Source organism: Phoca vitulina, unplaced genomic scaffold, assembly GCF_004348235.1.
Source record: "Phoca vitulina isolate PV1807 unplaced genomic scaffold, GSC_HSeal_1.0 scaffold4, whole genome shotgun sequence".
Classification (NCBI taxonomy): Eukaryota; Metazoa; Chordata; class Mammalia; order Carnivora; family Phocidae; genus Phoca; species Phoca vitulina.
The window spans coordinates 77,127,264-77,154,613 of record NW_022589707.1 but is presented as its reverse complement, the minus strand read 5'-3'; the positions used below and the strand labels follow the sequence as shown (position 1 = coordinate 77,154,613).

The following is a 27,350-nucleotide window of genomic DNA, read 5'->3' as shown; positions in this document are numbered from 1 at the left end:
TCATCATGTAAAAGTTAAATTTATTTCTTATAAAAAGAAAATGTGCAAAATGTTTTAGATTTTTAAAACTAGAAAATAACCAGATTTAGTGGTGAGAGGTAATCTACTAAGGAGTTCACAGCCCATTTTCCTATAAGATTGAATAAATTTTTGAATTGGTAAATGTGGAAGGTAAGAGTGGACATGTACTGAAGGTATCCAACATTTAGAATTATGTTATAGCAAACAGAACAAACATTATTGGATAACAGAGTACCTTAACAATTGCAGTAACTAATAAAACTTGTATAGCTCTTCTCATTTTTGTTAGTGTTTTTGCTTTGCATTTATTAACTTATTTTTTTCCTTAGAATGATCCTGTTAAGTATCCCAAGATAAAACCAGAGCATTTCACAGAATGTTTGCCTTGAAAGTATAGTTACAGAATTTAACTAATGAAAATAGAGGCTTTTTTTTTAGAATTGAATAATAATTATTTTGTTTCTATTTTAATTCCAGTTAGCATACGGTGTTATATTCATTTCAGGTGTACGATACAGTGATTCAACAATTCCATACATCACCAGGTGCTCATCACAAGTGCATTCCTTAATCCCCATCACCTATTTAACCCATTCCCCCACCCACTAGGTGCCATTGGTTTGTTCTCTGTAGTTAGAGTCTGTTAGAAGTGAATAATTTAAGGTATGTAAATGTCAGTGATTTAAAGGGATAGGTGTTGGAAGATTTTTCAAACTAGACTTTTCCCTATCTTTCTAATGTTAATTCCACAATTTTAGGTTAAATTCATATTCAGAGGTTTCATCATTATGACCAAGTATTTGTCACTGCTGAAATAGTTTACTATGATTTCATTTTCTTGTGTAACCTTTGTTTCTCATGCCTAGTTTTTTCATTTGCTTAGTTTGGTCTGGCAAAGTCTTTCTGTACCCTCCAGCAGCTCCATAAAATGCTTCTCGGTACAATTTTCCACATGGTCAAATCTGTCAGATAAACTTATCAGTTCTATTTGTTCCTGTAGTCATCTCTTCTGTAGCTGTCTTTCTTCCTGCTTTAGTCTGGATTGTTTTCTCTTTAGGCCTGCTGCAAAGCTGTCATCTGGGAACTTCCCTTAGCTGACATTCTGAGAATTTCTTTCACTTTCGCTGAGTCCCTTTTTTCTGGACCCTATGCCTTCCTTTGGTTTATTCCTTCATTTTGGTTTCCTCTACTATTACTGTGAAAGTATGCACTGGAAATTTTTTTTTTTTAATTTATTTTTACCCTCATGCTAGACTGTTTGGCTGTTGAGAGATTTCTATATTGGAAATCATTTTCCCTCAAAAGTTTGGAGGTGTTCCCATATTGCCTGGCTTCCAATGTTGGTGTTGAGAAATTTGATCTCCAAAAAAATTGTCTTTTTTCCACAATCTGGGCGATCTCAACCCTTTTATTGAATTTTTAAATTTTAGCTCTCTTTTAAAACAATGTTTTATGAGCTCTTGTTCTTAGTTCCTGTATTGTAGCATCTTGTTCTTTTTTCATGGGTGCAGCATCTTCTTTTATCTCTTCAAGGATATTAATTACAGTTTCTTCGTTTCTTGCATTGTTTTTGGTTCCTCTAAAACTTTTTTTTGGTCGTTGATTTTGGTCTTGTTGGAGGCTTTCTTCAGATTTGTGTGATCCTTAGCAGTTCCTTCATATTCAAGGAATGTTCAAAGCTGATTGAAAGCTCACTGGGCATGCATGAGCATGGCTTAGTGACTAATAAACTCCCATGTTTTACCTTTTTTTTTTTTTTTAATTTTATTTTTAAGTAATCTCTATACCCGACGTGGGGCTCGAACTTACAACCCCGAGATCAAGAATCGCATGTTGTACCGACTGAGCCAGCTGGGCGCCCCTCCCATATTTTACCTTTACTTCTTTTTTCTGGGTAGTGGGTAAGAAGGTTTTCAGTTTCTTCAGATAAAGGTCCTTCATTTTTCTGTCTGTGTAACTGGAATAATGGAGAGGAGGGGATTGCCAGAGGTAATGAGTTTAGATGGCGGGGCTGTAGTGCTTGGTGGAGGAAGAAAGCTATAAGTTTCACCGTTCAGTTTCTAAATTTTCACTTAGTCTCCCTTCTTTCACACCCACATTCCACTTCTCCCTTTCTCTGTGTGGGATGCACCTGAGTTTGGAGCCATTCTGATTCAGTTTTGCTGGAGATCGTACCTCATTCCTGTGGGGGGGGGGGGGGGGTGAACGGAGGAGGGGGTGAGTGAGCATAATGGAAGGTTAGTGTAAGTCCCCACAGAGATGGTGCCAAACAATCCTATTTACTTTGCAGTACCCCTAGAAAGGCTTATAAATTGGAGATGGTAAAAGATGCAAGAGGGCAGAATCAACCCCCACCCCTCCCATACACACACTTACACAAACTCACTCTCTCTACCTCTCTCTCTCTCTCTCTCTATATATATATATGTGTGTGTGTGTGTGTGTGTGTGTGTGTTGCAGCATGTGTCAGAATTTCCTTTTTAAGGCTGAATAATGTTCCATTATGTATTTATACCACATTTGTTTGTACATTCATCCCTTGATAACATTTGGGTTCTTCTACCTTTTGGCTATTATGAATAATGCTACTATGAACATGGATGAACAGATATCTGTTTGAGTCCCTGCTTTCAGTTCTTTTGGATATATGCCCTGAAGTAGAACTGCTGGATCATATGGTAATCTTAATTTAAGGAACTCCCATACTGTTTTCCATAACTGTTTTCCATAGGAGTTGCACCATTTTACATTCCCACCAGCTGTGCCCAAGGGTTGGGTTAACTATTTAGTATCAGAAAAGTAAATCTAAGTAAGGAGACAAAAAACTCCCAGTAACATTTATTTGGAGCAGATACTTGTGAAGTCAGTGTGCGGTCAGCCATGGTAGCTTAGGAAATAAAATTTGGGGATTTGGTGGGAGAAAGAAAAGGCATTTGTTGAGTGCTTGTCATATGCCATGGTATTATCTCAATATTTTTAGATTAAAACTCTGAGTTTTTCTTAGCTCGCTCAGAGTTGCATAGCTAATGTGTAAAGAATTTGGATCAACCCCATCTCTGCAAGAGTGTGAGCCTAACTACAGAATGCCAGTTAACTTAATTTTTTCCCTTTAGACTGTGATAAACAGGAAGGAGAAAGTGAAGATGAACTTTAAAACTTTTTCCAAGTTATTTCTTTTTTCTCTGACTTTTTATTATAAAAAATTTTAAGCACACAGAAAAGCTGAAAGAATAGATTTTCCTCCTAGATTCAACAGCTGTTAATATTTTATCTTATATATGCAATGAATCACTTGAAAGTAAATCATTTGAAAATAAACTGTAGACATCATGATACTTCATTCTTAAATATTTCAGCCTTCATCTTCTAAAAGTAGATAATTACAATAACTTTAAAATATTTAAGAAGGGGCGCCTGGGTAGCTCCGTCGTAAAGTGTCTGCCTTCGGCTCGGGTCATGATCCCAGGGTCCTGGGATTGAGCCCCACATCGGGCTCCCTGCTCAGCGGGAGCCTGCTTCTCCCTCTCCCACTATCCCTGCTTGTGTTCCCTCTCTCACTGTGTCTCTCTCTGCCAAATAAATAAAATCTTTTAAAAAATTTAAAAAATAAAACATTTAAGAAAATAATCATATAGCCAATGCATATTTAGTCTTCCAATAACCCCCAAGTTCCCTATTGTATCCCAAACAACACTAAATATTTATTTTTATAATGCCATTTCTTGAGTGATATTTTCTTTTTTTTTTTTTTTTTTTTTAAGATTTTATTTATTTGACAGAGAGAAAGACAGCCAGAGAGGGAACACAAGCAGGGGGAGTGGGAGAGGGAGAAGCAGGCTTCCCGCTGAGCGGGGAGCCCGATGCGGGGCTCGATCCCAGGACCCTGGGACCATGAGCTGAGCCGAAGGCAGACGCTTAACGACTGAGCCACCCAGGCGCCCCGAGTGATATTTTCTTTTTTTCTTTTTATGTCTTGTTTATTTTTTTAAAGATTTTATTTATTTATTTGACAGAGAGAGAGACAGTGAGAGAGGGAGGGACACAAGTAGGGGGAGTGGGAGAGGGAGAAGCAGGCTTCCCGCTGAGCAGGGAGCCCGGTGCAGGACTCAATCCCAGGACCCTGAGATTATGACCTGAGCTGAAGGCAGTCACTTAACCAACTGAGCCACCCAGGTGTCCCTCTGTTTACTTTAATCTGGAACTGTTCCACTTACTGTTTTCTTCATCTGACATTGACTTTTTGAAGATACTAGTTTGATATACCTGTTACCTTGTAGATTTTTTTATATTCATGATTTCTAAACATTTATAGTGATACATATTTTTAAAGATTTTATTTATTTATTTTAAAGATTTTATTTATTTATTTTGACAGAGAGAGAGAGAGACAGAGAGAGAGCACAAGAATGGGGAATGGGAGAGGGAGAAGCAGGCTTCCCGCTGAGCAGGGAGCCCGACGTGGGGCTCGATCCCAGGACCCCCGGGACCATGACCTGAGCCGAATGCAGACACTTAACGACTGAGCCACCCAAGTGCCCCGATTTTGTTTATTTTTTATTTTATGTCTTTTAAAGATTTTATTTATCTGCAAGAGAGAGAGCCTGAGAGAGCTAGTGCGAGCAGGGGGAAGGGCAGGGGGAGAGGGAGAGAGAGAAGCAGACTCCTTGCTGAGCAGGAAGCCCAACAATGGGGCTGGATCCCCGGACCCTGAGATCATGACCTGAGCCTGAGGCAGCCGCTTAAAGACTGAGCCACCCAGCCGTCCCTAAAGATTTTAAGTAATCTCTACATCCATGTTGTGGTATTTAGCTTGATTCTTTGTATTTATTACACACTGGAAGTTAGCTATCAAGATCAAGGCTGATTAATCCAGATTAAATAGTTTTGGTAAGAATATTTCATAGGTATGCTTCATATTACATCCCATCAGGAGGCGTATAATATTAAGATTGTGCCATTAGTAAATTGGTTGAGGTGACCATTATCCCCATTATACTAGTTCATTTTTCTGTTTGCATTTAGTTTGTAATCGGTGTGTTGATGATTTGTGAATATCCAATTTCCCAGCAAGTTTTTACTTAATGGCTTCAGTATCAATTAATGAGTTTTGCCTGTGTCACCCATTCTGTTGGGACTTAAAAAATAATGCCAAACTATTTCTAAATAAAAAAGGAATTCGATCTGGGAATGGGGAATTCAAAATAATTTGCTACTCTTGTATTTAGATTAAAATTTGGCAGTCTATTTTGATTTTGGGTACCAAAGTAAATAAGTAATAAGACTAGAATCTTATGGTAAACACTTTTCTTGAATTCTAAACTCATCATAGTTTGAATTTTGGAAAGCACATGAGAGGGGTTAGGGTCAGAGGGAGAAGCAGACTCCCTGCCGAGCAGGGAGCCCGATGCGGGACTCGATCCTGGGACTCCAGGATCATGACCTGAGCCAAAGGCAGTCACTTAACCAACTGAGCCACCCAGGCACCCTCTTGTTAGTTTTTTTATAGAAAGGGTATACATTTTCTTTAGATATTATTTAATTCAGAACCACTTTCAGTGGTTTGACATGTGGAACAATATTCTGGAAAGCCAGTGTCCTAGGGCATTCATTTTCTGGCTGAATCACTGATGAACTTTATACCTTAAGGGAGTATATAGTCACCATTTTTCACTTTTCTCCTTTGAGGATGATGAAAATATCACGATTAGTAAGTTCTGTCAGGCTTTTTTGAGTTGGACCAAAAGCTGATGCAGTGAGTACTTGGGTGCAACTTGAACTAGAATATAAGCTTCTTGAGGACAGAAACAATAATAACAACAGTAACAATAATTAACACATAGAACTGTACTTGGCACTTTATATGTATTATTTAATTTTCACAACTTCTTTAAAGTTTAGTTAGATATTAGCCTTTTATAAGTGCTGAATGGAAGCTCAGAAAATTTAAGTAACTTGCCCAAGGATATTAAATAAGTATACAATCTAAATTTTAGATCATTATGTAGTTTGACTTAAGAGCTCCAGCTCTATAAACTATTGTGCAAACTGTGTTAATTTTTTTAAATCTCCTTCATCCAGAATTGTACCTTACATTGTGAGCCAGTTTGCCAAATAAATGAACCAGAGTTTGAAGGAAAAGTGGGACTTAGGAAAATGGAGATGGAGACAGGCTTGTTAGGGGAAATGGTGTGAGCAAGACCATAGAGACCGGAGTGTGCATGCCATGTTCAGTGGTCTGTGAATAGAACCATTCAGCTGGGATTGGTGATTTTGTACAAAGTTGGGAAATAGCACCTCATGCCAGTTGAAAGTTTGCCACAATATGTTTTCTATTTGCCAGGATAGGGAGTTAAGACTTCGTACTGTGGGCAACAGCAAGGCACAGTTTGTTTGTTTTTAATAGAGTGATAATTTATTCAAATTGGTATTTAAGGAATACTAATTTGTTAGCATTGTATAGGATGAATTGGCTGAGAGAAAAAATAGAGACAGGGATATTGGAGACTACTGTAGTAGTAAAGTGGAGTGATTTTAGTGGTAAAATGAGGTACTCCTGGACATGGAAAGGAAAAGATTTTGAGAGGGAATGTATGATCAGGCTTCATGATTATCAAATATGTAGCAAGAGAGGAGGATTTATATATTTAATTTTGTGGTTTCAGATGGAGGGAGTAAGCGTATCATTGAAAAAATGTTGGTGGGCCTGCAGGAGAACTAGTTGGAAAAGATGGATATGAGTTTGAGATACAGGCAAGTGCCTTATATTAGAGTTCTCTTATCAGATGCAGCTCAAATTAATGGTGAGTCAATATGTAAAGTTTTAAAATGTTGTTCTGTGTATAGGAGATTCTGTTAGTGTGTGTATGCTTCAGTATTGCATATGTGGAGGGGACCCTTGTAAAAGTCTCGTGGTGGCAGACAACAATGATTGCTTTTTGTGTGAGGAGGAAATAATCTCAGATCCTCTCTTAGTTCTTAGGTAGCCAGCTGTTAACAGCCTTTAAAACGGTCTCAAAAAAATCAAGATTAGGCATGATTCCTTAACCTTTACTCTGGTCTAACAATTTACCTTCCATTTGTCCTCCCTCTCCTGGCCTCCCTCATCATTGGCCTTATCTCTGCTGCTACTATTTCAGCATTTAGTTTAGTTGGGGACCCTTTTACAGTACTCTTCTCTCTGGCTTTGCTAATCACCCTGTTGGTTTTCTAGTGTCTATTGTTAGCACTCCCCAAATCTTAGCTTAGTTTGGAGTTTTAGATCCATCTTTGACATAGTCACAATTAGATGTTCCACAGAACTATAAAATTAATATGTTCAAAACTCAGCCTTCCTTACTCAAATTTGTCGTGCTGTGTATGTTCCTTATCTCAGTGCCATCTTGTATCTGGTGGCTCAAGCTTGAAAACTGGATTCTACACTTTACCTTCATCCAACCTGTAGCCAAATCTTGTTAGTTCTAATCACCATCTTTTATATCTATCTCCTTTTCACTGTCCTTTCTACTAGTCTTAGTTCAAGTTACCATTATCTCTAGCCTAGATTATTGTATAACTGCCTCCTTATTGGGCTCCCTACTTCAAATCTGTGATCTTTCAATTCATTTTTCATGCTACAGCCTAAGTGATAGCTAGAGATCTGAACACATTTGGTTATGTCACTTTTCTGTTTATGAGATGATATTCAAATTCCTAAAAATGTCCTCCAAGGCTCTTGTTTAGCTCTTTAACTTCTCCTCAGTGCTTCTTGCTGCCTAGAACCTTGTCTGCGCGTTATCCCTCGTTCCACAGTTCTACTACACCTAGCTAATGTCTACTCATCTTTTAGGACTCCACTTGAAAGGGAGGCCTTTATTATTCCCTAGACGAGGTTAGGTCTCCTTGTTGTCTCTTCCCATGTCACCTTGCACTTCTTCCTTCCTGACTTTCTTCACTTCATTTTAATCACTTATTTAGTTATCTTCTTCACTAGACACACAGCCTGTGAAATCTGGGGGCTGTGGTTATCTTGTTTCAGGTCCCGGTACCTCTGGGTAGTCAGTAACTGGGAAATTAACGAGTTGTACTGCATTTCAGCCCTTTCTGCCTGCTGAGAAGAGATATCTAGTTGTTATTCAGGAAAATTTTGGCAGGTACTTCAAAGTAAGAACAGTAGAAAAGTGATAATGGGATGAGAAGTTGATCAACAGCTCACAGACAGTGGTTAAATTGTCAAGTGAGCACAAGAGGCAGATATTAATGGTATGAGAACTAGAAAGGAAAGTCACTGTGTGGATAATACTAATTGTATTATGTTTGACTCACTTGAGTTATCCGAATTGCCATTTTGTACACTCTAATCTCAAAAAAATAAAGCTTATCACTACATTATACGAAGAGGAGATTTTTTTATTTTTTATTTTTTTTAAAGATTTTATTTATTTGACAGAGACAGCAAGAGAGGGAACACAAGCAGGGGAGTGGGAGAGGGAGAAGCGGGCTTCCCACTGAGCAGAGAGCCTGATGCGGGGCTCCATCCCAGGACCCTGGGATCATGACCTGAGCCAAAGGCAGACACTTAACGACTGACCCACCCGGGTGCCCTGGAAATTTTGTTTTTAATCTGCATGTATTTACAAAACCCGTAAGGGCATTATAAATGGAAATCCTATTTGTAATTTATTTAGACATAAAATTAGATAGGAATTAAGATTAATTTTGTTCCAGCAATCAGATAGTTTTTAATACCATTTTAGCACCATTTATTGAATAGGTCATTCTTTGCACTCAGATGTGGAATGCCAGTTTTTATCCTGTACTAAAATCACGTGTGCTTGGATCTATTTTTATTTTTCTAAATCTTTAAAAAAGATTTTATTTATTTATTTATAGATTTTTTTATTTTTAAGTAATCTCTGCACCCAGTGTGGGGCTGGAAATCACAACCCCGAGATCAAGAGTCGCATGCTCTACAGATTGAGTGCCAGGTGCCCCCTTGGGTCTATTTTTAGATTCCCAATTCTTTACATTTATCAGTTCATTTCTGCTCAAGTAACACTCTCGTCTTTACTGTATCTTTAGATTTTAATATCTATAGGGCAAGGCCCCCCTGCTTCCATACTCTTTTTCAGAATTTTCTTGGCTTTTTAAAATACCAGGCTTATTGAGGCATAATTTACATAAGATAAAATTTACCCCTTTAAGGTATATAGGTCTATGAGTTTTAATAAGTGTACATTGTAGCCATCAGCACAGTCATGATATTTTCTATCACCTCAAAATGTTCCCTTTGCCACTCATTGCTCATACCTCCAGTCCCGGGCGTGATTTGTCTTTTGTCCCAATAGTTTTGCCTTTTCCAGAATGTCATATAAGTTGAATCTTACACTGTCTTTTTTATGTTTGGCTTCTTTCACTTAGCGTATTGCTTTTGAGATTCATCAGTGTTGCATTAATCAATTTATTCCTTTTATTTCTGAGTAGTAGTTCATTGCATAGAGATACCACAGTTTGTTTTTTCATTTTCCAGTTGGTGGACATTTGGATTGTTTCTGGTTTTTGATGGTTATGAATAAGCCCACTATAGTCATTCATAGACAAATCTTGTGGTGGACATATGCTTTCATTCTCTCGAGCAAATATCTAGAAGTGGAATCACTGGGTTGTATGGTTAAATTTATGCTTAACTTCATAAGAAACTTCCATACTTTTCTAAAGTGGCTGTACTTTCTTCATTCCCACCAGCCCTTGATATTGTTATAGTCTGCTAAATCTTAGTCATCCTAGTGGATACGTAGTAGTATTTCATTATGGTTTTAATTTGCAGTTCCCTAATGACTTCTGATGTTCAGCATCATTTTATGTGCTTATTTTCCAGCCCTGTCTCTTCTTTGGTGACGTGTCTGTTCAGATTATGTGTTGTTTTTATTTTCAAATTGTAATCATTCTTTACATATTCTGTGTTCAAGTTCTTTATCAGATATGTATTTCACAAATGTATTCTCCCATTCTGTGGCTTTGCATTCCCTTAATATTATCCTTCACACTTCTTCAGAGCAGAAAAATTTGATTTTGGTGAAGTCTTCTTCATAATTTATTTCTTTTATGGTTTGTGGTTTTTGTGTCTTAACCAAGAGAGCTTTGCCTAACCCAGGGTCACACAGGTTTTCTCTTATATTTTCTTTTTGATACTTTATAGTTTTAGGTTTTACCTTTAGGACTGTAGTGCATTTTGAAAATTTTTGTATTTGAGGTTTGGATCAAAGTTCCCTTACTCTTATTTTTCCTTATTGATTAAGTGGGAAATTATTTTGTGAAGTCCACTCTCTCCCCCCTCCCCCGACTCCAGTCACCTAGGGGTTTTCATTAAATTTATTGATTAAAGTAGGGGCAGATTGTAATTACAGAATTTTCTTTATACTTATAAGCTACATGTATGTCTTTACCTACTCTTATATTCTTTTATATCTCCATAAAGTCTATTGATATTTAATACAGATTATGAGTTTTCTTCTGGTATTTTGTTCATTTTGGGGAGTTTTTTCCAGATTGTTGCTGGTATATAAGAAAGCTTTTGTTGTTTCTACATATACTTGATAATTGGGTATGTTAAGTATATAGTATTGAAAGGTTATCAATTCTTCATAATCAGGAACAGGTTTTCATTTTGTTTTTGTTTTAAGTAGGCTCTATGCCCAATGTGGGGCTTGAACTAATGACCCTGAAATGGAGGGTCACATGCTCTACTGACTGAGCCAACCAGGGGCCCTAAGGAACAGATTGAATCACAATAAGGTACTTTGTAATATTCAGGAAATGATTTCTTTGTGGTTCTTCAAACATTGTGTTTGTCTTTGAAATCTGAGATCTCTGTTAGCAGAATATAACTATTCAACTTGACAAACACTTTTAGTGCTTAGGTGTCCTGGTAGGTTTTAGTAAAAATGACAAAATCAATATAAAGCTTCTGCCTTCAAGTACCTTAAGCAATCTAGCAGTATACCAGAAAAAGTAATTATAATATTTAATGCTCTAAGTTAAATACCACAAGACAGATGGACAGTAGTGTTGGTACTAGTGGAAATGGGAGTAGGCAGATATTAAGAAAGGGAGAAGGAATGCAGGAGGGAGGAGGGGATGTTTGAGAGAACCTTTGAAGGACAGTGTGGTAGGTTATCAGTAAAGAAATGAAGGTATTGGGACGCCTGGGTGGCTCAGTCAGTTAAGTGTCTGCCTTTGGCTTAGGTCATCGGGCTCCTTGCTCAGTGGGGAGCCTGCTTCGCCCTCTGCCACTCCCCCTGCTTGTGCACACTTTCTCTGTGTGTGTGTGTGTGTGTGTGTGTGCCAAGTAAAGAAGTAAAATCTTTTAAAAAAAAAAGAAATGAAGGAATTCTAGGTAGAGAGCATTATTTGAAGTGTAACATTCATGGAACTAGATAGGAAAACAACGATGCAGTGCCATAAAAGCTTAAGGAAGAAAATAATTCCGAGATGTTTGATTATAGTTCTGACATTATATATTGCTAAGCATCTTTATTCTAGCCCTTCACTTTTTTAAAAAAAAAGATTTTATTTATTTATTTGACAGAGAGAGAGAGAGCACAAGCAGGGGGCGTGGGAGAGAGAAAAAAGCAGGCTCCTGCTGAGCAGGGAGCCTAAAGTGGGGCTCAGTCCCAGGATCCTGGGCTCATGACCTGAGCCGAAGGCAGATGCTTAACCAACTGAGCCACCCAGGCACCCCTCTAGCCCTTCACTTTTGATTTTTAAATATCAGCGTGTTTTATAAGACAAATTCTGTTTTAACATTGACCTGAAGTCAGTGCAAGTTTTGTACATACGTAACGTAAACCAAACAACTTCTTCATTGACTCTAAGACTTTGTGAAGGATATATTATCTTTTGCTGTGTAACAGACTTAAAACTTGGTGGCGTAAAATACAACCATTTTATTATATTTAGTGATTTTATGGGTCAAGAATTCCAGCAGAATTGACTAGGTGATTCTGCTTCATGTGGGGTTGACTGGGGTTGCTCAGTGGTGGTCAGTTGGTCGCTGGTCTTGTTTAGTAGGTCCCAAGATGGCTTTACTCACTTGGATGTTTTCTCATCCCTCTGATAACTAGATGCTAAGCCGAGCCCCTCTCTCTCTGTGTCATCTTGGGGCCTTTCCACATGATCTCATCAGGATAGTTGGATTTCTTAGATGGCAGCTCAGGACTCCCAAGAGACCTGAGTGGAAACAGCGAGGCTTCTTATAACCTAGCTTTAGAAGTCTGAATCATTTCCTCCCTGTACATATATTAGGGCATTAATATTTATAATGTATTACAAATTTTAATATATTAAAATAATTTAAATAAATTAAAATAAAAATTTCTAATGCATTACATAATAGGTATATTTTGTAAAATTTCCCTTAGAGTACATTCTAAATTGAAAATAGATAAAGCACCTATAGGAGCATTATTTAATGATATTAACTAAATACATAACTTTTTAAAATTTAGAACTTTAATTGGTTGCATGAAAAACAAAGGGTTTATAATAAGAGCAGTGGTTCCCATATATGCTGTTATCATTAACTACAAACTGTATGACTTACTGTTTGCATTATAGAGTATAATTGTAATTAAATAATGTAATTGTATAATGTTGACTTCAGAGGTCTAGAATGCCCCAGTTCGTGTGTGAATCACATTTTATATGACAGCTGTAGTATAAAGTTCAGTGACTAGAGTGATTTAAGTCTGTGATCTAGATACCAAGTAGAGTGCCTCAGTACTTTTATATCTTGCCTTTACAGTATTTTGAGAGGAGAAAAACTAACTGTACTTCTGTTTTGGAGGCAGATCTTTTGTGGTCGGTCAGTGAAGTAAGCCTGACCTGAAATTTTTGATTAGGGTAGGAGAGGGAGCCCAGACCACTATTTCATGTTATGTCTGGCTTGGTTTTCATGTAGGTATATATATATTTATTTTTTGTTTTCCTTTTAGTGATTCTTTGTTTTTGGGATGACTGTTACTATACTGTTTGTCACTCTATGTGTGTTACTAGATGCTTTCTTAATACAATTCTGCTATTTATATTTAATAAAATGCTAGCTACCTTTGTTAAGTGCCTGTGATATATACTGGGCATAGTGTTGGAAATAACGCATATGTTGCCTTTAATCCTCATAAAAATCTAAAAGATAAGTGCTACTATCTTTGACAGATGAGAATGCTGAGGCACAACATAGTTAATAAGTAATTTGTTTTGTGTCAGTTGGTGGCAGGAGCAGCTGGAAATTAAGTATGTCTGATTACAAAGCCTGAGTTATTTCCAACGTATTATAGTATGTTTAGAATTTCTTAATACACAGCCATCTTAAACTACACCATTTTCAACATTCTCTTCCTTGTTTTTTTGGTCTCAGTATGTTAGAGCAACCTGCCTATTCCTTAATAGTAAGAGAGATAAGTATTGTACAATTTGAACTTCCTCATAATATCTTCAGGCAGAAACATTTTTTGCATTACTGTACAAAACATAGGACGTTTTTGCTTTATGAGTCATTATACTAAATTTTTCCCCTTCTTAAAAAAAGCAGAAACGTAGAATCATAAAATACTAGCAAAGAAAGGTTCATCAGAGATCAGTTAGCATAAGCCCCTGATTTTACAAGTACAAGCAACAGAAGCTCCATAACACTCCTTCAGTTCAGCAGTTCACAAGTCCTTATGTTCTAAGTTACTGGAACTGCACAGGTCTTTCATATCTCAGGGTTCTTAACACAGCAATTTTTACAGTTAAGTCCATAAGGACCTTTCACCCTTTAACAGTTGCCCTCAGTATGGATGAGCAGACAACCCTAGAGGAGGAGTCAGGTATTTTATTTATTTATTTTTTTTTTTAAAGATTTTATTTATTTTTATTTGACAGAGACAGGAACACAAGCAGGGGGAGTGGGAGAGGGAGAAGCAGGCTTCCCGCTGAGCAGGGAGCCCGATGTGGGGCTCGATCCCAGGACGCCGGGATCATGACCTGAGCCGAAGGCAGACGCTTAACGACTGAGCCACCCAGGTGCCCCAGGAGTCAGGTATTTTAAATACCATCTGCCTCATGCCTGTCAGATCTCAGCCATCCCTTAATTAGAAGAAAGGGTTTTTCTTCTTTGCCTTCCAACTTTCTGGAACCCATTTCTATGTCATTCCTTCCCCTATTATATAACTATCTACCGGAGAAGATTTGGTGCAGAAGAGCTAGAAGTAGTGCTCCTTGTATGTGCCAGTTATAAGTTAGGAACTATCTGTTATTAGCTAAATACAATGAAACATTTGTGGTCCAAAGAATTCTCATTATGTTTTTTTTTTTTTTTTTTTCCTAAAGTGTGGTATAGGAGCTTTTAACTGGAAATTTGGGGACTTGGTTAGGACTTTTCTACTTCTGCCACTTAGTCTCTGTCCCTGAGAAAATCTTAAATGCTCTGGGCCTTGACCTTTTTTCTCTATAAAAAATGAGGAGAGTAGGTGAAATCTTTAATTTGTTTCTATGAAAAAACTAATTTTATGGAAACTTTTCTGGCAACTGCCCCACTTCAACACTATCTTATTGATTGTTGTCATACCTCTGCTATTTTTTGTTTATTTCTAGAGTCTTATAAGAGCATTTACTTTCTTAAATTATGTCACAATTTCTCTAATTTGTCCTCTGCTTCTTTCTTATATGATTCAACAAACATTTACTGCCTGCTATATGCTTGGCACTGTGTAGGGGAATGCAGAGAGGAAAGCTGTTTATATTTCTTGACTTCAGGAATTTATAATTTAATTGGAAAGATTATTAGCTGCAATGTAAGAGACACTTTGTATTATTACGCATCTTGTTTCTTTTTCTGAATGTTGCTTTTTTTTTTATCTTCTGTGACTGCTGACCCTTCAGATGATTATCAGTAATTTGCTTTTATTTACATTAACTCTTTTCTTTTTTTGCCCCGTGGAAACTTCATTGATTTTGAGCATCTTATGTGCAAAACACTATTCTAGATTCTATAGAAGAAGACAAAGATGTGTTAGATATAAAAACTGCAGAAGAATTCTTAATCTCAGGAAACAAACTTGAGGGTTGCTGGAGTGGTGGGGGGTGGGAGGGATGGGGGTGGCTGGGTGATGGACATTGGGGAGGGTATGTACTATGGTGAGCGCTGTGAATTGTGTAAGACTGATGAATCACAGACCTGAACCTGTGAAACAAATAATACATTATATATTTAAAAAAAGAAGATAGTAGGAAGGGAAAAATGAAGGGGGGGAAATCAGAGGGGGAGACGAACCATGAAAGACTATAGACTCTGAGAAACAAACTGAGGGTTCTAGAGGGGAGGGGAGTGGGGGGATGGGTTAGCCCGGTGATGGGTATTAAGGAGGGCACATACTGCATGGAGCACTGGGTGTTATACGCAAACATTGAATCATGGAACATTACATCAAAAACTAATGATGATTAACATAACATAAAATAAAATAAAAAAAAGAAGACAAACCAAAAAACTGCAGAAGAGTTTATATTCAGCAGGGCAGATAGAACAGGTACACAAAGAAGCAGAATTCAAATCATAAGAGAGGGAGGAGGAGGCAGTGGGGTCATTTCTAGTTGTAGGGATCAAGGAGTCCTTAATGAAAAGCTGAATTTCAGCTGGATCTTGCAGGATGTGTAGGATTTTGGTCGGCAAGAGTAGGGATGGGCAAAGGCATTCTAAGTAAATGGAGTAAGACTCAAGTAGTAATGAATTAAACAATCTGGAATCTTGTGTACATATACATATGGTTGAATAATAGAAGAATGATTAAAGTATGAGTCTTCACTCTACAGATTCTTGAATGGCATACTTTGGGAAGTTTCTTTTTTTACATAGGGTGGATTTGTTCATTTGTTTAAAGTAGAGGAGAGTGACATGATAAACTATATTTTCAAGGAATATTTTTTTGTCACTGCTGAGTGGATTGGTGGAGAGGAGAGAAACTGTAAGTAGGAAGATCACTTCTTTCAAAAGATAATTAATCAGTTATGGTGGTAGCTGTGGAAAGGGAAAGGAAGATGGACGTATTTCGGTAGACTGAACTAAGCAAGTGATTTAATGTTAGGGGAGAAACTAAAGAGGGAAGTGTAAAGGTTTTAATAATTGTGAATTTGGATGTCAGGGGCTGTTGTGCCATTAACCTAAACAGGGAATTAAAAGGAGAGCTTGAACCTTATTTATCTAAGAAAGATGATAATTTTGGTGTTAAATATCTCTTTTCTTTTCTTTTTTTTAGATTTTATTTATGTATTTGACAGAGAGAGAGAGACAGTGAGAGAGGGAACACAAGCAGGGGGAGTGGGAGAGGGAGAAGCAGGCCTCCTGCTGAGCAGGAAGCCCGGCGCGGGGCTCGACCCCAGAACCACGACCCGAGCCGAAGGCAGACGCCCAACGACTGAGCCAACCAGGCACCCCAAATTCTTTTAAAAATTTTTTTAGTTTAAAGTAATCTCTATACCCAGTATGGGGCTTGAACTCACAGCCTCAAGATCAAGAGTTGCAGGCTCTGCTGACTGAGCCAGCCAGGTGCCCCAGGATGTTAAATATCTCTTACGGAGATGACGTGGTGAAGCTTGGCCAAGAGGTTGGGTTGAGATATTAGTTTGGGGATTCATTTGCCTAATGGTTACAGTTTAAGTCCTAGGAATGCATTTTTAGACAAGTATAGAGAAAGAAGGTACACCTAAGATAAAATCCTAAGGAGAATGTGCAGGTTTTGATGGTAGGATCATGAGTTATGGAGTAGTCACGATAGTGCAGTTCCACTGACTTTAGGGAGAAGTTTTGAGTAAAAGGCTAGTAATATCTCTTGCAGTGAGGACCAATTAAAAAAAAAGGCTGATAAGTGAAATATGTCAATCAGAGAAAGACAATTATCGTATGATATCACTCATATGTGGAGTTTAAGAAACAAAACAAAGCATCATAGGGGAAGAGAGGAAAAAATAAAACAAGATGAAACCAGAGAGGGAGACAAACCATATGAGACTCAATCATAGGAAACAAACTTAGGGTAGCTGGAGGGGAGGTGGATAGGGGAATGGGGTGATTGGGTGATGGACATTAAGGAGGGCATGTGATGTAATGAGCACTGGGTATTATAATAAGACTGATGAATCACTGAACTCTACTTCTGAAACCATAATACATTATATGTATGTTGTTAATTGACTTAAATAAAAAAACGGAAAAAAAAATAAATGAGTGTTGACAAACTAGCCTTAAAGCAAGTCTCTTTAAAAACAAGTGTTCCAAACACTACTTCTATGTCATACATAGAATGGCTCAGTGATTTGTTGATGAGATTTTCAATAAATATTTCTGTACAAGAAAAATAAAATCTTTAAAAAAAGACTGAGAAGGCATCACTCCTTTTTACTATATCTTTTAGCTTTTCCTTTCCATTTTTGTAATGTTACTTTCCCTCTTCCTCCCCACTTCAATTCTGTATTATTTCTCATTTTCTCCTGTTTCCTGCTTGTTTTCAGATCTATTTCTAGCTATACTTCTATCTGGGGAGGGTGATCAGGAAGATCAGTGTTGTTGTTCAGACTAACTGATTTCATAGACTGCATTATTACAGTGTGAATCATGGCACATACCCAAAGCAGGCAAAACTGTGATAGCATGAAGCCTATTTGAGGTTTGTTCTACAAGAATATATTGTGGCTGAAAGCTTTAGCAGGAAATTCTACCAACATTTCTTAAGAAGTAAGTGTGGATTTTTATGACACTTCTTTATTTTTTTGTTTTTATTTTTTTATGTAAGCTCTATGCCCAACATGGGGCTTGAACTCATGACCCTGAAATCAAGAGTTGCTCTGCTGACTGAGGCAGCCAGGCCCCCCGTGACACTTCTTAAAAAAAATTTTTTTTTTAAATGAACCTATATAAAGATCCTTTTTTAAACAAAAATCTTTGGTTTAATGAGTCATGGTATAGTATGGGATTTCTGTCTTTTCCTTAAAATCTATTAAATCTAACAAATAGTGCATGTATATATACATATTCAGAATACATATATAATTGTATCATATTTTCTCCTTTCATTCTTCTTTTTGTTAACTATAGCATGAACTTGACATAACGTATATAAAGTGAGGTAGAAATGCACTTGAACAATTGTAATGAAAGGGAGGACTTTGTAAAAAGGAAGAGTATTTTCATGTTATGTGTGTATTAGGTTATATATTCATTGTTTTATTTTGAAGTGCTTTTTTCTTATCTCTTCTGATAGATCTTAAGTGATTCTAAATCTTTAAAAAAAGTACTTGTCTGAACATAATTATCAATTTTTCTTTCAGGAAAGAGATGTAGGCTAACAATTACATAAGTAATAAATATGAATCCCTTTCTGTTGTAGAAATTATAATTAATAATAATAATAAATATAAATTTAGAAGTAAAGGAAATAAAAATCAAGAGTTCCTTTTATTCCTTCTACAGGAGTAAACCCTGTTAGGTGTTTTGTGTTCTTCCTTCCAGACTTTTTCCTATGCATTTACATGTATACATAAATATATGTACACACAGAAAAGAATATGTAGCCTATTTTTGAAAACCTAAATATGCTATATGTATTTTTCTATAACTTGCTCGTTTTACTTAACAGTGTGTCTTGGAGCTCTGTCCATTACATAGAGTGAAATTTATACACACATGTACACAAACTGTGTGTGTGTTACGTATGTATGTAGAGTTGACACGCAGTGCCACGGTAGCCTCGTGCACACAAACTGTCTGTATTTCTTATTTATTTATTTGACTGTGGTTGACACACAATGGCACATTGGCTTCAGGTATACCAATAGTGATTTGACGGTTTATACATATGCTGTGCTCACCACAAGTACAGCCACCGTCTGTCCCATAAATATGGAAGGCTTCATGAATTTGCATACCTTTCTTACTTGGGGGCCATGCTAATCTTCTCTGTATGGTTTCAATTCCAATTTTCGTACATATGCTGCTGAAGTAAGCACTGTATTTCTTTCTTTTAATTAAGTTTTGCCTTTATAAATTTATATATATGACTTTTAGTAATCTCTTAATTTTAGGAGAGTTTTAGATTTACAGAAAAATTAGAGAATGTCCATGTATTCCGTACTTACTTTCTCTTACTGAAATTTTACATTTGTATTATACGTTTGTCGCAATTAATGAGTCAATATTGATACATTATCATTATTAACTAAAGCCATACTTTATTCAGGTTTCCTTAGTTTTTACCCAGTGTCATTTTTCTGTTCAAGGAATCCCACCCAGGATACTACATTACATTTAGTCATTATGTCTGTATAGGCTTTTCTTGGCTATGGCAGTTTCTCAGACTTTTCTAGCTTTTGATTACCTTGATGGTTTGAGGAGTACTGGTCAGGCATTTTGTAAAATGTCCCTCAATTGGGATTTGTCCTATGTTTTTCTCATGATTAGAATGGGGTTATTGGTTTTTGAGAGGAAGGCCCATGACTTTGTAAATTTTAAAAATAAAATTTAATTTAAAAAATCAAGGGGTGCTTGGGTGGCTCAGATGGTTATTGGTCTAACTCGGTTTCAGCTCAGGTCATGATCTCACGGGTCTTGGGATATATCCCCCCCTCAGTGGGGAGTCTGCTTGAAGATTCTCTTCCTCTGCCCCTCCCCCCACTTACGTGCATGCACTCTCTTCTCTCTCTCTCTCTCAAATAAATAAAATAAATCTTTAAAAAAAATCAAGTAGTACTGAAAGGTTTTTGTTTTTTGTTTTTTAAAGATTTTACTTATTTGTCAGAGAGAGAGAGCACAAGCAGGGGGAGTGGGAGAGGGAGAAGCAGGCTCCCCACTGAGCAAGGAGCCCGATGCAGTTCTCGATCCCAGGACCCTGAGATCATGACCTGAGCCGAAGGCAGACGCTTAACCTACTGAGCCACCCAGGCGTCCCAGTACTGAAAGGTTTATAATGAGAATTGGCCCTAACTCTCTAGTCCCTGCCCTGGCCCCCAGCTGTTAACTCTTTCAGTTCTCATCTTTTAATTCCAAATTTCTAAATAAAGTGCTCATACTGCCTTTTAATTTTTTATTGGTCAGTTTTAGACATATATTGCATTCTTCTTAAGATTAATAAGAATTTAGCACTTTTATAACCTAGCTTCTTTCCTACCCAGTAATTTCATAAAACTTAGTTGAAACATAATAATCAGTGTTAATTATGACTTTGCAAATACTGTTGAGTGCAGATCAGAGATCCTTTTCTGTATGGCCTTCTGGGTTTTCATAATATTTAAAAATTGGCTCTCTTTACACACAGATAAATGGTCTCCAACTTACAATGACTTACAATTTTTGGACTTGATTATGGTGCGAAAGTGATGCAATTCAGTAGAAATCGTACTTTTGAATTTTTTTTTAAGATTATTTATTTATTTATTTGACAGAGAGAGAGAGACAGTGAGAGAGGGAACACAAGCAGGGGGAGTGGGAGAGGGAGAAGCAGGCCTCCCGCTGAGCAGGGAGCCCAGTGCATGGCTCAGTCCGAGGACGTTGGGATCATGACCTGAGCCGAAGACAGACGCCTAACGACTGAGCCACGCAGGTGTCCCTGTACTTTTGAATTTTGAACTGTACTTTCTGAATTGGCAATATGTGGTAGGATATTCTCTGGTGATGCTGGGTGGGACAGTGAGCCATAATGCCAGTCAATCATGGGATCACAAGGGTCAACAAGTCCATACACTTAAAATCATTCTGTCCCCATACAGCCGTTCTTTTTCTTATTTTTAGTACAATATTCAATAAATTACTTGACATATTCAACACTTTACTATAAAATAGACTTTGTGTTGGATGATTTTGTCCAACTGTAGGCTAATGTAAGTGCTCTGAGCACATTTGGTGAATTAGGTGTATTAAATGCATTTTTGACTTAATGATACTTTCGGTTTACAACGAATGGATTTATTGAGATGAAATCCCCTTGTAAGTCAGGGAAGCTCTGTTTATATCTATTGCATCTTCATTTTCTGTCCTGTTCTCTGTGTTGTGTGATAAGAGATAATATAGCAATTCCTCTTTATTCCTGGAGGTACTTTCTGCAGTGCTCTGTTGCTGTCCTTCAGTCTGAACTGGCTACCCTTTAAGCCAGCTGCACAGCTTTCGTACTGGTAGTTCCTTGTGTGCCCGCCTGTGCTGGGTCTCCTGCTTCCTTGGTTTTATGCCTTCTTCCTTCTTTGTTTAGTCCTTAAAATTTTCTTGAGCATATCCTAAGAGGGGATGCGTGTATGATAAAAATATTTGAATTTTTGCTTGTCTGATCATGTCTTCCCTCATACTTGATTGATAGTTTGGCAGATTAAGGAATTCTAAGTTAAAAATTATTTTCATTCAGCATTCTGAAGGCACTTGTTTGTTGTATTGCTTTCTAGCATCTACTGTCATGTTGAAGAGTTCCACGCTATTACCTGATCTTTTATATGTGATCTGGTTTTGTTTTGTTTTTTTAATTCCTTTGGAGACTTAGGATCTTTTCTTTATCTCTAGTGTACTGAAATTTCATGATGGTGTGCCTGGTGTGTGTGTGGGAAGGGGGGCTACCACTGTGAATTCCATTCTTTGTACTCATCCCTTGATGGAATCTTAATTTTGGTGCAGTCACCAAATTTGGTGCACTTAATTTTGGTGCAGTCTCTTTTCTGAGAAAATTTCTTTTATTTATTTATTTTGGTATTTTTCTTCCCTATAAAATTTTATTTTCCTTTTCTGAAATTTCAGTTAATTTGATATTGGATCTCCTGAATCCTTTAGGAATTTGGTCCTTTAGGTCACCTTATTTTCTGCTATTTTCCACTTCTTTGTCTTGTTGCTCTCTTTTTGGAAGATTATCTCAACTTACCTTCCAACTTTTTGAGTTTTTCAGTTTTGCCTTTGTATTTTTAAATTCTAAAAGTTTTTTTTTTTTTAATTTCCCGATTCAATTCAGTTTAAGCATTTTAGAGAAGTACAATCAGGTTGTTTTTTAGCTCCACCCTTTGCCTTGCCTGGGGTACCTGAGGTTCAAGCCTGTTCATTTTCTCCTGAAAACAAAAAATGGATGTTTGCCTTAAGGAGTGAGATTGAATGATTACTTGACTCTTTGGGACAAGGGTGGGAAGACTGGGAAGTCCTACTATTTTTTATGTAAACTTTTAAACGATTTCCCTTATTTAAAGACTCCTGTGTGTGGTGTGTATACACAGATGTATATACCTAAATATATGTGTATGAGTTTTCATATATTTACACAGATAAATATATATATATATATATATGATACATGGGATCATTTTATACATTTACATTTATATATGTTAAATTGCCTTTTTCTTCTAACATTTCATGAACATTATCCCTGCCTCATATTAACTATTATTCAAACATGATTTTTTTTTTTTTTTTTTGACAGAGAGAGACACAGCGAGAGAGGGAACACAAGCAGGGGGAGTGGGAGAGGGAGAAGCAGGCTTCCCGCTGAGCAGGGAGCCTAATGTGGGTCCCGCTGAGCAGGACCCTGGGATCATGACCTGAGCCGAAGGCAGACGCTCAACGACTGAGCCACCCAGGCACCCCTCAAACATGATTTTTAATGGCTTCATATTTTCCCATTAATGAATATACCCAAATTTATTTAATCAGTCTCCATTTGTTAAACATTTAAGATATTTACAGTTTTTCGTAATTATAAATAATATGAGATGAGGACTCCTGGGCATGTATGTTTGTGCTGGCTTGTTATTTCCTTTTTATTGAATCCTAGCAGTGGAATTCTGGGATCATAGGAATGATTGGGCTTTTTTTGTTTTGTTTTATTTTTGTTTTTTGTGGGGGGAAGAGGGAGAGGGAGAGAGAGAATTTCAAGCAGGCTCCACGCCCAGAACGGAGCCTGTCGCAGGGCTCCATCTCTTGACCCTGAGATCATAATCTGAGCCAAAATCAAAAGTCTGACGCTTAACCTACTGAGTCACCCAAGAATGATCAGTTTTTTTTTTTTTAAAGATTTTATTTATTTATTAGAGACACAACAAGAGAGGGAACACAAGCAGAGGGGGAGTGGGAGAGGGAGAAGCAGGCTTCCCTCGGGAGCAGGGAGCCCGACGTGGGGCTTGATCCCAGGACCCTGGGATCATGACCTGAGCCGAAGGCAGACGCTTAACGACTGAGCCACCCAGGTGTCCCAGGAATGATCAGTTTTAATGCTTTCCATCATATTGTTAAATTGCCTTCCAGTAAGACTTTTTAGTTTATACTTATCATTCTGTAGAAGTGCTTATTTTACTTAACCTTTGCCATTACTCTTAAGAAAAATGGTAAATTTGATAAGTGAAAATGGTTTTATATTGTTTTAATTTGTGTTTTTTTTTGAAGACTGGTAAGGTTGAACTTTTTTTTAATATTTATTTGACATTAACATTCTCTGGAATTTGTTTTATGTCCTTTGCACCTTTTTCTATTTTTTTTAAAAAGATTTATTTATTTACTTGAGAGAGAGAGAGAGAGCACATGAATGCTCGTGCTCCCAGGGGTGGGGGGGAGGGGCAGAGGGGGAGAGGGAGAGAAAAATCCCAAACAGGCTCCCCACTGAGCAGGGCTCCATCTCAAGACTTTGAGACCATGGCCTGAGCCGAAATCTTAGAGTCTGATGCTTAACCAACTGAGCCACTCACGCACCCCTGCACTGTTATTTTCTTTCTCTATTTTTTCTTATTTTAAAAAAAAATATTATGTTGTAAGAATTCTTCCTATAAAAAGAGATCTATATAAAAAAGAAATTACCCCATGGTCTTTTAAGGAAAATTATTTGTTTTTATTGAGACACATAGAAAAATTGTGGATCCCTAATATTTTTGGAGGAGTAGCTTCATTAAATCTTAGGATTTTTTTTTGTCAAAAACAACCAGGCCAGTTAGAAAAGGGAAATAAATTTGAGGAACTACTCCTGGAAGGCTGTAAGGACTAAGAATTTCCTTCCTTGCTGTGGTATGACTGGGAAAAGAAGGAAGAATTAACAAAGATCAACATAGAGCACCTAAGAGGAAAGAAAGTTACGATGTACTATAGAAAGTAATGCAGTAATTTCTTACTATATCGCAGGACCTGTTTCATGAATCCAACAAGCACTTACTGAGTTAGAGTCTTCTCTACCGTTAAGGAACATACACTATACTCTGGTGGGGGGAGGAATGATTATAAAGAGAAAGATACATTTATATCAGAAAGAATACAGTGTGAAATTTGCTGTAATAAGGCTAGAGAGAACCTGCCTACTGTATTATACAGGATAGTTTTAATGGACCTGGTCTGATTTCTTAGCACAGAGCAGATGAGAATGAGCCTATTGGTGACCGCCAGAAGTTATAACTGTCACCTCTCATATGTGCAATAATAAATGACACCCGAGACAATAAAAATTAAATGATGCTCAAATACTATAGTTTTGAGCAGGTGAATTTTGTTTTGCTTTTGAGTTCATCAATATGAGTATGATAATGAGTTTAAATATTTGTCATAATGAAAAGACTAAATTATATTTCTTAGATTTTTGTAAACAGGAAGTATGTAATACATTTTTGAAAATTACTAGAATGATTAAAAAATAGTGCCAATCTTCTGTTATCTAGAAACTATGAATGAATTCTTAAGATTCCAGATAAATGGATTTTTGTTGTATTATAAATCTCTTAAGGGGTGCCTGGGTGGCTCAGTCGGTTAAGCAAGTCTGTCTCTTGATTTCAGCTCAAGTCATGAAGTCAGGGTTGTGAGATCTGGCCCCTGTCAGACTCCATGCTGGGTGTGGAGCCTGCTTAAGATTCTCCCTCTCCCTCTTTCTATCCTCTTTTATTCTCCCCCTCACTCCTCTCTAAGAAAATTAAAAATATCTCTTAAAAGGATTCTCTAACAATGCTTTTTATAAGTTTGACTTTCTCCTTACTGAAGTGATTCATCTAATATTTGTGTATGTGCTTTCATCTCTATATTATTATAATGACTTTAATACAGGTGAAGACTAGTAAATTTTATTATAACCAGATGAAAACAATGATTTTGTTATTTAAGAGCTGGTTTTCCATAGTGGTACCAACAATAAGAACAAATGATATCGATGTTAAGACTCTTTAGTACAGCACTATTATTCATTTTCATCTCTTGCATGTAAGTGCTCAATAGAAATATATTGTGTGCATGAAATCTGAAATATATTGCTAAATCAGTAAATTGAATATATGTTTGAAAATCCCATTTATATCTTATTTGAAATTATTTTAATCAATTTTATTTTTTATATCATAACTTTTACATACAGTGTAAGTCTTCAGCACGTGTATTTTTCCACGTGTAATTTGTAGTTTGTTCTGGTTTCATAATGACTTAGTCATTTATTCCTTCTCCTTTCCTTCATTCTTATATTCCTTCTGCTTCTGTAGGTTCAAACTCTATCATGGGTCTGTTTATATCTGTCTTTCCTCTCTCCCCTCGCCCCCCTTTTATTTTTATCTATTTTTATTTTTTATTTTCATTTTTCATTTTTTTTAAGATTTTATTTATTTGAGAGAGAATGAGAGAGAGAGCACGAGCAGGGAGGGAGGGAGAGGGAGAAGCAGACTCCCCTGCTGAGCAGGGAGCCCTATACGGGGCTAGATCCCAGGACCTGAGCCGAAGGCAGATGCTTAACCAACTGAGCCATCCAGGCACCACCCCCCCCTTTATTTTTAAATAAAACTTGTAGTCCTTATGTTAAGTTGGACTTTTCAAAACCGATAATTTCTTGTTCTTATGGTAGAATAATTTTTACTTTTATCCCAATAATTAGCTAAAAATTCCTTCTAAACCTTAGATTAGACCATGAAGGGTAAAACCATACAAATTCTTGGTCATGAAGAGAAATGATTTTTTAAGAATGACCGTTTTTTAAAGAGCAATATTTTACAGTAAACATGATGCCAGGGAGCTGTTTTCCTTGTGAAAACATGTAGAAGTGGCTTTTATGACTATGAATGCATTAAAATATAGTAACAGCAGAGTTGCGATTTTATAGACAGTGGTGTTCTAAATTGTTATGACAAAAAATGCTTATTATGGCTCAATATTATGGATAGACATAGATAATATTCTGCATTCATAAGGCTCATATCTTTGCAGTACGCTTTTGTATATATTTCCTATTTAATCTTTATATAAACTCCATTTTACAGCTGAGATGGGAGATCTGAAAGTTTGTTATCAAGGTTGCAGAACTTGAACCTAGGTCTTCTGAACTTGTAGGCTTTCCACTTTGTTATAGCTGTAACATGTTTACCTGTAACATATAAACATGTCTTACAACATCTTTATGTTATCTGTAACATGATTTATGAAACATTTAATGGAGGAATTTAAAGTTGGATTTTGAAAAAGGATATGCCCTGAGAAGCAAAAAATTCTAGGAAGGCTGAAGGTAGATTGAAAGATTGAGACAGGTGTGTAGGTTGGGACAGCAGTTACCCCCCAGAAACGCTTTTCTGCTATGAATATATAGGATGATTTGTGTTTGCTTCCTTTCCTTAGAAGATTCTGAGTGTGGGGTGGGAGGGTAACTATAGTTATGTTGTCAGTCACTCTTCTTGTCTTGGCTATGTCATTGTTTTTGTTTCTAGATGTTTTTCATATAATGACTTAACATCTTCAGTTTATCTTTACCTAATATACCGGAAGGCATATTCTAGGACCCTTTTTCCTGTTTTATGAAACTAATATGGTCCTATTGCAGAAACTTTGAAACTTTTTGCTACTTAAAAATAATCGCTTTTAGGGGTGTCTGGCTGGCTCAGTCAGTAGAGCTTGTGACTCTTGATTTTGGGGTCATGAATTCAAGCCCCACATTGGGTGTAGAATTTACCTTAAAAAAATAATGGCTTTTAATAATTTGCGCTATTATTTTTCAGTCTGATTTTTGAATGTGTATTAATTATAATTTCAAAAAATTGGGATGATAATTGGGGTGCCTGGGTGGTACAATTTAAGCAGTTAAGTGGCCAACTCTTGGTTTCAGCTCAGGTCCTGATCTCAGGGTCATGAGATCCAGCCCCATGCTCAGCGTGGAGTCTGCTGAAGATTCTCTCTTCCTCTCCCTTTGCCCCCCACCCACATTCTGCTCTCATAAATAGGTAGGTAGGTAGGTAGGTAGGTAGACAGATAGGGATGTATAGGGACAGGAGTTATATATGGAAAATCTGTGTGCACTTTCTGTTCAGTTTTGCTGAGAACCTAAAACTGCTCTAAAAAGTAAAGTCTAGGGGCCTCTGGGTGGCTC

The 27,350-nt window shown here is 37.0% G+C and overlaps 1 protein-coding gene and 1 pseudogene across 1 annotated transcript in view; one reads left to right on the top strand and one right to left on the bottom strand.

Moving 5' to 3' along the window:
- The window catches only part of RSBN1L (round spermatid basic protein 1 like), a 65,009-nt gene that overhangs the window by 3,398 nt on the left and 34,261 nt on the right, over positions 1-27,350 (top strand). The gene's annotated exons all lie outside the window — the stretch shown is intronic.
- LOC116631227 lies at positions 18,923-19,035 on the bottom strand (annotated as a pseudogene).